Genomic DNA, 12,641 nt, shown 5'->3' with positions numbered 1-12,641 from the left:
TCATAGAAATAGTTTGTCATCTGTCATAGCAACAGTTTGTCCTTATGTTGGCTGCTTATTCTCCTGCTTCTCTCAGTGGATAAGGATTTATAAAATTCTGATTTGCAGGTGTTCTCTCTGCTCACATTATTGTAGTGAGTAGTAACATTTTGTAACAACAAAAAAGATTAGAAAAAAAGATGAAGTAACTGGCAATGCTATTGACATGGGCTTTGAAAGCAGTGAAGACAATATTTTAAAGGTGCTTTGTATTTTTTGTTCTTTAATCTACCATTTAAAATTCAATTGCACTTAGATGTAATTTCCATGGGAATTAAGGGTCCAACTTCAGTTGAATATCAATACAATTTTGAGCCTCTAATTCCCATTTTCTAATTTGAAGATCCCTGCCACAAGCCATTTAGAGAGCATATCCATCCGCCTACAACACAATTCCAGTTAGCCATATGCTAATCATACGGCTATTTTGCACATTCAAACACACTTTGGCAAACAGGACAAAAAGTAAATAATTATGAAGGCTGTAGGAATAAGGATAAAAAAAATACTTTACAAAATTTAGCTTGAATACAACACAGTTTTGCATTTAGACTAAGGGAATGCACATTTTATCTGCAAAATAAAAATATGAATTAAAAATTGATGCAAATATGGAGAAATGAAAGAAATTATATAAAAACATCATTTCTGGTTTATGAAATGTCTCCTCCTTGACAGATATCTGAAACAAATGTTTCTACCACTAGAGAGCTAAAACAACTTGAAAAGCTGTGGTTACGCATTTATTTAAATACAGTACCACCTCAGATTCCATCCATTTCTTCTAAAATAAAACATCCTTTCCACATCATCACATATAAATGTCTCTTGAATTGATCTTTCTTTTTTTTCTTATTATTTTTTAATTACACATTGCTCAGAAGATGTGCCTGATAAAGGGAGAAAAAAAAAACCTCTATATAAGTGGCTACAGTTCAATTTACAAAATGTATATATATATATATACATGACGCATTCATTTTCAGCCCAAGACAACAGAATAAACCAAACTGTTGGGAGAATAAATTTCTGACTTGGCTGTTATTGGAAACCTGATTTCAAATTTGGTCATAGATGCCAAAAATCATCTTACCGTCATTCAGTTAAAGGTACATTTTGACCAAACTCATTTGGCCAGAAAGTACCAGTCAGGGGATACTGACAGAAAAAGCTTGTAATGTAGAAAAAAAAAAAAAAAAGAGTCTACTTTTGATTTGGTCTTACTTTCTTAAATACAAAAATTTCTTTCCCTCCAAAACCAAAATGGAAGAATATTCACAGAAAAAAGAGATCTTTCCGTGCCCCACACTTGCAGCACCTCTTCTGCATGGGGAAATGCGCATCTTCTCCGGTGAATCATTTATTGCAGTGTTCAGCACATGTTGGGACATGCTTTAAAGGCAGATCCACTCAAGGATTGCGTTTTGCTTCCTAACACCATTAATTGTGTTATGAGTCAGACTCTTAATGAAGATGAGTTGTTATGTCTCAGTGCTACTGGCCCCTGAGAGGGAGATGACCACAGAGACAGGGAGTTTGAACAGCCTGGCTTTACTTATCAGGCACACAAGGTCAGGAGATAAATGCTGAGGAACCACGGGGTATATTGGTAGGTCTAGAGTGATTATTTTATCTCAGGTGAACCTGAGAAGTCCCTGAAAGCTTAATATTGAGGAGCGAGGGAGGAAAGGAGGAAGAGAAGCAGACAGCTTCTCAGAAAGGAAATCTCAGAGTACATTAAGTGGAGCAAGTATATAAAACACTTGCAGTTGCTTGCCTGCAATTCCAACTAATATATGCTGCATTTAAAGCTACTACAAAGTATTACTACAATTTGTAATGGCAATAGAGGAGCACAACCTCATCTAGGAGTAAGATTTTATTCAAAACTTGTCTGAAATATCTAAATTCTGCTGGAAATCTTCCAAGAACAAATATGAGGTTTATCTAGCTTTTGATTAAACTAGTTTATTTCAAGAACTGATTATCTCATTGTATAATATACTTCCTTTGTTTCTTACCCAAATTAGAGCCAAAAAGTACACAGGGGTCACAGAATTAAAACAAATATTAGGCAAATGAACATGTCAGGATTCATTCTAATTCCATATTCATTACAATAAACAGAAAATGAAAGAAGTATTAATGTTCTGAGAGACCTCCAGAGTAAGACTGGTAGGCTAGTGTGATGCATAATTATTATACAGGGAACATTCATTATGTTTTTGTAATAATAGTACTTTTCATTCTGAAATCACCAGACATCCTTAACCCCAATAAATATTAATGCACAAATAAGCCAGGACAGGAAACAAGTTTCTCAAATGCTCTCCTATCAACGAGGAGTGGCTGCAACAGAAAGATTCAATTATTTGCAATGTTATGATACAATAAACAGAACCAAAAATATCTACCATTACAATCTTGACATTTGATTTTGAAACAAACCCCTTCTTGTTAGGGAAAAGCTGGTTAAATATTTTAAACCAAAATGTTCTATTTTCAAAAAATATGTATATCCCACAGTCATAAAGAAAAATATAATTAAAAGGACATTTAATGAGTTTAAAGGTAAAAATAAATTCACACATACTTGGGAGTTGCTTCCATTTCATGCTCTTTCAGGTTTATGACTCACCCACCTACTTCTATCACCTTTATCAGAGAGCATTCCATGACAGCTTATTCTGTTTACTATTTTTGTGGCAAATATTTCTGACATCACATTTGCATGGCACACAAATCTCTGTTTGCTTTTCTTTACGTGTTTTCTAAGTAGTTGATCAAAAGTTTAATGCTGAACAATTTCTTGTGCAACTCGCACTAACATAGCTCCCTGCTGTCTGTACAGGAACACTCATTTCCAGGACCTCTTGCACATCTCCGAGGCATACAACTTCTGTAATCCTCCCCCACTGTCAGCTGATGTCTGCTTTCCTTGCTTTTTTCCTTCTGGCTAGCACAGATCACCACAGTACTTTATTTTCCCTTGTCGTATGCTACCCTGAGACCAACTGAATAAGTGTGGTGAATGCTAAATAGTGGCATCCTCCCTTTAAAGTAAGGATTTGCAAGCACTGAGGATAAAAAAAGAAGTCACAAATAGTGTAATATTTTCTCAAAAGTTTAGACAAAAGAAGAAAAATCCCAGAATTTACAAGTCCACAAAGATGTTGAAAGAGGAGCAGAGGAGGTACAGAATAACTACCACAAAAATAAAACAAAACAGATAAACAGAATGTTAGGGAAAGATGCAAGGTCATTTAAAAGTTATTTTCCACAGTGTCTTTCTTGTTTTCTTTTTCATTTTCCGAATTCACAGACATTCACAGCAGTTTGTAAAAAAAACCTTTTTACAAACTTCCAAAAATTCTAAAAGTAAGTGTACTCTACTTTTTCATGAAGAAACCTCAAAGAATAGCAAAGAATATCAGGTTCTTTTGCACAATACAAAACCATTTACACAACTCCAATTTGTGCCTGCATAAATATGTACTCTACAGTCCACTATCCTACAACTTTATAGATATCAATCCAGAAGGTGTTAAAGCAACATTTTGCATTTCAAGTGTAATTGCAGTCCCATGAGAGTCAGATTAGGCACCCAGTTAACTGCTGATTTAAATGTAAAATTAGATTGGATTACCACGGTGGCATTCAGCTGGAGCTGAACTCAGAATGTTTCCGGGCTCACTTACTCTCGCAGAAAATCACAGTATTTTGCACTCAGATTAACATCCTGACATGGCAAATAAGCACACCCTGTGTCATTTAAGGAAATAATCTTGAAAGTGAAAGAAACTGAAAGGCATAATTACCCAGGGGAAACTGTTTGTTTCATTCAGTGATTAAAGTGCCTGTTAAAAACTTACAATCTATCGTCCTGTAGACAAATTTAACTCAATTGTGTTCCTCTGTGAAATCGAGGCACTTTCTTTTTTCCTTCCTTTGGCAGGCTACACTGTTAATACCATACTAGTCAAACATGGTGTGTATCTACTGAGCTACTCAGCACAGAGCAGAGAAAACTCTCATCATTATGCATTTACCTTTGCATTAGGTTGCAATGCACAAATAAGCAAATAGTTTAACGATTCCAAATGAGTATAATTTCTTTCAGGTTCAAGTATCAGTTTGCTTGTTTTGCTGCTGCTAATCACCTCTTAAATAAACAATTGCTTTATCTATGTACTCTGCCTCATTTGACTTTCAAATTATGTGTGTGTTTCACTCCTAACAGCTTATTATGATCTATAATTAACAATTTTCCTGAAAGCAAAGGCTTGCTTTGAAAAGAGCCCACATGCTATCTGGGAAATACTTGAAAACGGGAGGTCTGTTTTAATAACAAAATTGACAACTTGAAGTTGTGTGTGTGTTCTGCTGCTATTGTCTTCTCAATCAACTTCAATACGTTCATGAATACTTACTCAAAGCAAAAATTTTAGCACTAGTTTTACACTGTACCAGGTGTGTTCTTAGTATTTAAACAAATATCAAAATGGAAAGTGCCTAAATGATCACAAATCCAAGAGAGACAGACAAAACAGACAAAAGTGGACAAAAGAGGGTTAAACAAAAACAAACAACAACAATAACAACAACAAAAAAAAACAGAAACAAACAAAAAGAAAACCCCACAGATGCTTAGCAGTCTGGGGCAGATTAAAGGCGTCATCTGTGCTGCGCAGCACTGGACCCAAGTTCTTGATTTAGGATAAGTAAACTGAGCAGTCAGTGCTCGGTTGGGATGCTGGGTTGATGGCATTTTTCTGAATAGGAACAGAATCACTGTTTTCTGACCTCTGTTTGTTCTTACATAGTCTGTAAGTCCTAATGTGACTTAGGAGGACTTAGGAGTCACATTAGGAGTGAGACAAAATCCATATCTGAATACATTAATAAATGTTTCATCATTTATCTCAGTTGCATGACCTGAGTTTGAACAGCATCCTCGCATAAGACAATTGCAGAAACGTGGGCCTGGCTGGGTGCTTCTAGGTCATGCTACAATAAAAAAAAAAAGTAGCAAGAGCATGGAGGAGGTAGCAGCAAAACAAAATTTATAAGATACTTCCCCAACTACGCAATAAATCATTCCCCTCACCACCTGCATTACCAGGAGCGAGTTTTGAAAAAAAGTCAAATCTAACCTTGAACTACTGGTACAAATGAGGATACAGCTCACATCCCAGATGACCTGGGGGAATCTCAGGAAAATGAATGTATTCATTAAATATTGGAGCTTTTTAAAATACATTTGCTAAATAAATAAATAAATAAATAAATAAATAAATAAGCAAATGCTCAAAGGCAAAGAAATAGTTTGAAAGAACTCGTAAAGTGACCCATAAATCTTGGGTCCAAGACCTTCCATAAAAATCCCCTCTATCTTTTTTCTTTTTTTTTTTTATGTGTACATTCCCCAAATATATACTGTACATTCTTCAGGGCAAAAATATTGTTACTTAAATTGCATTCATACAATTCCTTGATACCAAAAAAAAAAGAAAAAATCAATTTGCCAGATCAATTTTTCTTAAACAAGTTCGTCATACTCTGGAGCAATGAACCAATCAATAGGGAATGTTTTTCAGATGCTTTGCAGCCATTCCACTTCAATAGTTGCTAGAATTTCATATTGACAGGTGATAGGATGCTTTGAAAGATGAATTGATCTGTTAGCCTGTACGGCTATAAGGCAACACCGCAACAATAAAGATATATCCCTACAGGGCCGGGGTTTGGAAATCAAACAGGAGGTAAGCTGTTACATTATGCATTTGACCCTAAAGGTAACTCAAGAGTGCAAGTTTTCTGGTTGTATTTAAAGCCACAAAGAGGAAAGAGGAAAAAAACAGCTACTGCATAATTTCTAACCGCCATCTTTTGCTGAAGAAAAGGATATTGCCTGGCACCATCTGACCATATATGTGGGATGCTTGGATGCAAACAAAAATAAACTAGAAATTAATTCAAAAGAATGCTAAGCAGTGATGGTCCGCATCAGTAGGACTCTCATTTTTGGTTGCATTTTCTCAACTGAAATACAATAGAATAGGAAGTTATACATAAGGGGAGCAGAGTACAAAGATGAAAAATTAGTTGCCTTGTAATGATTCTTGAATAGCTGCACTCCATATTCCACAACCCACCAACTCAGCAGGATATCATAATATATAAAAAAACAGCTACTGAAATCGAAGCTTTATTCTTGGAGAAGAGGATTCTCGTATATGTGCTCAGGTCACATAGTTGCATGCCTTTTGTAGAAACACACCAGAGCTCAGAGTCCAGCCGTAGTGGCCAAAGGAAAATACAGGGACAGGAGGCATGTCTGCTAACAGCCAAAGATTTGAGACTTTATCTGCTCTCCATGAAATCGCTTTGCTTCTAGAATGTAAAGTCTTAAATTTAGAATTGAGTTTGGATGGTGGGTCATGGTATAAGAAGCAATTTGAGCTGCCTAGCAATGGGATCCTATCTTAATCCTGGGAACAAAAGCTTTGCCGCCTACAGACAGAGGGTTAAATCCTGGCCCTGAGTCATTCAGCTGGAGGTTTCTCACCTCCTGGCCGCTGCAGGAACAGGAAATCAACACAGTGCAAAGCACTAGACCATCATACACAAGTGTACACACACATACACACACACAACCTTCAGATGTAAGTGGTGCGCACCACCTGCCTCTCTACATCTACCCAGATACCAGATGTCCCTTTCAGCTCACTAAAACAAATCCTGCCCACCTCTATGTGCTTGTAACAAGTTGGTATGGCCTGTTAGTGCAGTATTTGAAGAGTCAGTTATTGCATCAACTTGTTTTATTTGCTTGTTTTGCTTTGCTTTGAGGTAAAGTAGCACATGGGCATGTAGTTCTTCCACAGGAGATAGAAAAAGGAAAAGTCTTATATTCTGAAATACACTTTGCAATGTAAGTTTAGATTAGTTCTAGAGAGATGGTATTTGTTAAACAAAACAGTGTATCTTAAATAAAACTTTACTGAGCTTGCAAAGTATTTCTTCTTCCATAACCTGAGCAGCAACTCAGTCTGACACAACTAGGATAAGGAACATATTTCAGGTAGCTTTATCATGGTCTTAGACTTTCTGAAAACTATGCATTTCCAGAGCATTTGGGAATACAGCATATATCATGAGAAGCTGAAACTGCAAATGAGCCACATTTAAAGGTAAGACATCTCACTTCATATTCCCAACTCCACGCTCACCTAGAAATCTACATAAAAGAAAAATCTTAATACTTGCATGATTCAGTCATTAAAATATGTTTTCAAAATTGCAGGAGCTAATTTAGCATGGCCTGAGCCTATAACAACACATCTCAGCACCAGCAAATAAATCAACTAAAAATAACCAATTCTCGATAAACACTTAGTGACTTAGTTAGTGACTTCTGGTGTGTGAACTAAGGCTATCTGTGCCCAGCTCTTAAGTAGTTAAAACTGAATCATCCGCGTTTTTTCTATGAAAATGTTTAATTTAGCAGTGTTGTGTTTGAACATGCTTGCCACTATAGAATAGACATGACTGAAAAGAAGATGGAAATTGACTGTAAATATTGCATCCCATTGAAAAGTATCATTTTGTTTGTGCAATGAACTGAGCAATTTGCATATCTGTGTGTATCATAATGCAAGGCGGAAATAAGGGCAAGGAGGAAATAGCAAAAGCAGGGCCAGAGGACTTGGTTTCTGTTCCTATCTGTTACTATTTAACCTCTCTTTTTATCTAACATTAGCAGGGTCATTTTCCGTTGCTGTTTGCCCACTCAGATATATAGCATAAAAGAGTTTTCCATACCATGTGCAGGACATTTTTAATGTCTTTATTTTTACCTGAAGAAAATGAGTTCAGCAAAACAGATCATTTTTAGGTCAAGCTGTTTTTCTCGTGATTTGTCATTGCAGTAGTTCTCAACTACAGTGGCAAGGAAACTGCTGTTCCTGCGTCTATTTATTTTAAAAGTACTGATGCCTGGTACCCATTTACATTCTGCTAGCTGAGAAGAGCAGCTTCTAACAAAGGAAAATTGGTTCACTATTTATTACTGTGAAACGCTCTCTTGACCAAGTGAAAAGTAACAGGGAAGCTGAGCACATCTTACTTGTGCTCCAAGTGATGCAAGCACAAACTCTTTTATAAAACAGACCTGGCTTCTTTTTGTAGCTCAGCACAAGCTGAAGAACACATCTAATCATCCAAGTTCATAACAGCTGAGGTGTGTCATTTCTGAACCCTACAATAAAGAAAAATCTTATCAAAAAAATTCAAATAGAAACTGTGATATTTCCCAAACATTTAGTATAAAGTAAGGTTCCTATCCTGCTTCTTACAGGAGGAAGGCTGGGAAATAAAAATCACTATCAAGTCCCCCTAGGAGTGGAGAAAACACCAGTTCAGTTTCCAGTCCTGTGGCAGGACATCGGGAAGCAGATCCACCACCCCAAGCCAGTGTCACCTATCTTAACTGCCCACTACTTCTGTCAAAGACCATCTCATGAAAACTTTGGCCAGCCCTTAACGATGAAGTCCAAACCCTAAGACAATTAATTTTGGGGCAAATAACAGCCTCTACCTGCAGCTGGTCAGACTCAACTATAAAGGAGACCTATAAAATGTTACTTCCCCGTGCCAGATTACCATGCTCAGTTCCCAACAGATGTCATGAACTACAAGTAAATTATTAAAGGGAAACCATATAAGCAAGAAGCAAAGCATTGAAAACATTTAGGTCAAAGGAGTGCCTTGTAGATTACTTCTGAGTTAACCAAATTAAGCCACCTCAGACTACCTCCCCTCCCCTTATACCACAACACTTAACATGCCACAGCTCACCATGGTCTCCAGGCACAAAACATCTGAAAACCAAGGGATAAATTTCAGGTATCAGAGGAACTGTGGGATGCCTATGGCACAGCTTCCACCTGGGATTTCATGCCCAACAGCAGAGCAAGAAGTTTGAAGCTCAGGCTGCAACCTGTTGCCCCACTGTGATGGTTAGGACAACTTTAAAGCATTTCTTTGGAGAAATGCAAATTGTGTCAGTGTGCACGGCGGACATATACAGACTGACAGAGTGGGAGATCTGGGACAGCACAGGCTGAAACTACAAAATACATGTATCCTTAGGACTTGTGTGCCCCAGGAGCTATGTGAAAAGAGCTATTTTTCCTAAAATAAAAGAGTGCTTTGTTCATTTTAGCTTTATCTACTTTGAACTTCCAGCAGCTTCTGAAAATACCCACAGAGTGGAAGATGGAAGACCTCCTCAGATACACACAGTATTCCCTTAAAAACAGAAGGACACTATTTTCTTGTGCAGACTCTGGTGATCTGTATGATCACAGAATAATACAGAAAACTGAGTGAATACCAAACACTTCTGATATCCTTAGGTACATGTCTGTATTTCTGTGTATTTTATATGTATAGATATACACATACACATGCATATAAATACATACATACATGCACACACACACACATATACAAATATATATGGTAGCCTCAGGCTGCCAGAAACTTTGCCTGCTGAATGAATTATAGAACAGGAAGCAGATGGGCTGTGTATATGAAACAACCACTATCTGGCATGATGTGCTGTGCAATTTGGCTGCAAAGATTAAATTGAGCTATTGAATGTTTAATACACTATGCATAACAAATACAGCCAGAGCCACAAAACAGCATAAATTACAGAATTGGTATTCACGCTGCCTTTCCCAGGAATCAATACACTGCCACAGCTCATAAGAGTCTGTTGTTTAATACACGTAAAAGAAGAGAAGAATTCTTCTATTAAAATGAGTTATCTGGGCTATTTACCAAAGGCAGTGATTTAACAGTGGTAAAGTCTATGTAGTGCCGTTGAATGCAGATGATAATACTTCTTGTCCTTGTCGGCCTATTTCATTGCTTCTATCAGTTGATGCTGCTGCAAGGTCCCCTGGGTACATTAGCAGTCAGCCCAGGAAGTGTGTTTAAGTAATGGACATAATGTTCACATTTGCTAGACCAGCCTTCTCCCTAATCATGAATTATTCTTCCCCAAGGCTCAATTGGAACATTACTTTAGAAGCAGAAGATTTAATCCTTTTCAGCTGATTGGAGGGAATGATTACAGTATTATTTTCTTGTAAAGGCTGTCGCCAGTGAAGGTGCCTTTTTCTGTCCCCATCTTTAACAGGCAGCAATCTTTATTTCCCTGGAGGGAAATGGCAATGAATTCAAAATGGGATAAATCTTCAGGAATGCAAGGTGCTGAGACTGTAGATCACTGCTGGTTAGTTAATTAGTTTAGCCCTTTCTTGCTTCATATTCAGGAGAGAGCACCTTGTTATCAGGGAGAAGGAGGGAGAGAGGAAAACATGCAAACAAGCAATCACAGTGCCTGCAAACTGAATGTTTTCAGAATGGAAAGGGGAACTTTAGTTTCTCTTTGATGCAGTCAATAAAACAAACAGCACACTGCTTCCTTGGACCATTCTGGCTTCTACGGATTATTTGACCTGCAGAGAGGGATTATATTTTTATCCAGTGAAAATTGTTAAAATAGACAGAAGGAGGAGACTGCAAAAGGAGACATCTACAGACTAATACAAAAGTGATTGAAGCTGGTACAGACAGCTATATTTCCTTGGACAGTGATTCTTGTATCCTGTGAGACGAAAAAACAAAAATATTCTTCACACAGATATTAAATACATCTTTGAACACTTGGCCACTAAACAACTGTTTTGAGTTTATAATTACCAAAGTTCCAGCATCAGAGATGAACCAAAGAAACTGTGTTAAATTTCTTCTGTTTGAGAATACGGTTTGAAAGTCTTTGTTTCTTGCAAGACATGAGAGTTTTTGCTTTCAATGAATTAGAATGAAAGTGAGCACTCTAAAGATTTTGAAATCCCTGCACTAACTTAAAGCAGAGTTTTTGTCTTTGAACATGATTTTAATTCTGCTAAAACTTTGTTCATGAGGCATACTTTTAAAGCAATAAAAGAATGGAAGAAAATATAAGGTCATTAATACATTTCTAACTCAAAACCTTGATCAGCCCATCTTTAATTTAGAGAAAGGTCCCAAATTCAGCATTTTGCAATTTATTTAGCATCACACAGGGTCATGATATCTTGACCTGGCTTTTAAGTATATTATATGGCCAAGAGATGAATACTGTGTTCACAAGGAGTTGGAAATCAAGAATGCCTGGGGCTGACATTTTTCAATCTCTACAGCAGTGGATAAAAAAAAAAATCCCAAACCAATCTTTTAAAATGAAGTTTACAAGACTGAGGCATTTTAGAATAGGCACTATTTAATATGTTCCATTTAACTAAAAAGAAAAGATTCAGAGACTTTTCAGGTTGGATTGTTTGCCTTCTTTTCTTAACATACAAAATCATACTATGTGTATGGATATGTTCTTTAAAGTAGGCTTAATTATTTACAACCATTTCAACCTTTGACAAGAATATTTCTGAATTTTTTGATAAAAAGCTGAAAGGTCAAAGAAAACTTTTATTTTGGGATGTAAAGGGATGTAAAATTTTTCTCAGTATGTGATTCTGGAAAGTGTAAATATTCATGCGCTCCAGGCTCACTGCAAGAAGAGGAAAATTTTTCCCCAGAAGTTTCTCTCTAAAATGTTCCAGCTACATCTCACTCACCAACTGCTTAAAAATTATCCCATAAAAAAAAATACTTAGGATTTTACATCATTACTTAGTTTCATTTTCCCACACTTACACTTCTTTACATATATGGTAACATTCATAGCCTAGCAATTTCACTAAAATTATCTAAATTAAATTTGCTGAAAGAAGTGACAGACAGCCACAGGTTGAGCAGAAACTTTACAGATGCCACTTCTGAAATTTGTATACAGAAATTATTTTCTTTAAGATGTAGCAAGCACACTGTCCTTCAGGATTAGGACTCCTATCTGTAGCAATGTATAATTGTGGACACAGATTTCATTTGAAAAAGAGAAAATTATCACCTCAATGAGCAGTATGGCTGGAAAAGAGAGGGAATCAGCTAAGAATCTTGATCCTGCAAAGATAAGAAAGGGGATAGTGCCGGTCAACTTTGATTATAGGGATAAACAGCATCTGAATATTAAACCATTGCTAGGAGTAGCTAATGAGTTACCTGGGTATCCTCAGCACAACAACAAGAGTATCTGGGTTTTAAATATTTGACCCCTGTTTGAATGAATGCTTAGCACTTCTAAAAGACAGACTATTAACTCAAACCTAATCACTTTTGGGATCCACTGTTACTGGAGACTAAGAATCCTTATGAATTTTTTGACAGGAAAAGAGAAACACAGAAGACATCCCTCCTACATGAGCAGGGTGAAAATGAGTGGGGATTTCTTCAGCTGTGAGATGGTAACAAGGGCTGGGAGCTATGGCAGCTGACAGTGGAAAATCTCATGAATCTGAATCTGCATATGACTCAGATAACAATATTCCTCTGTAAATATCACTTCCTACAGCAAATAATTCATTGAGTTAACTAATGTTCAAGGAGATTCTCTTGTCTTTATCAGAGATCGGTATTATTTTTATTGAAAA

The sequence above is a fragment of the Tinamus guttatus genome, unplaced genomic scaffold, assembly GCF_059628265.1.
Source record: "Tinamus guttatus ecotype Peru unplaced genomic scaffold, ASM5962826v1 Tinamus_guttatus_pri_ptg000142l, whole genome shotgun sequence".
NCBI classification, from domain to species: Eukaryota; Metazoa; Chordata; class Aves; order Tinamiformes; family Tinamidae; genus Tinamus; species Tinamus guttatus.
This window is presented reverse-complemented; position numbering follows the sequence as displayed.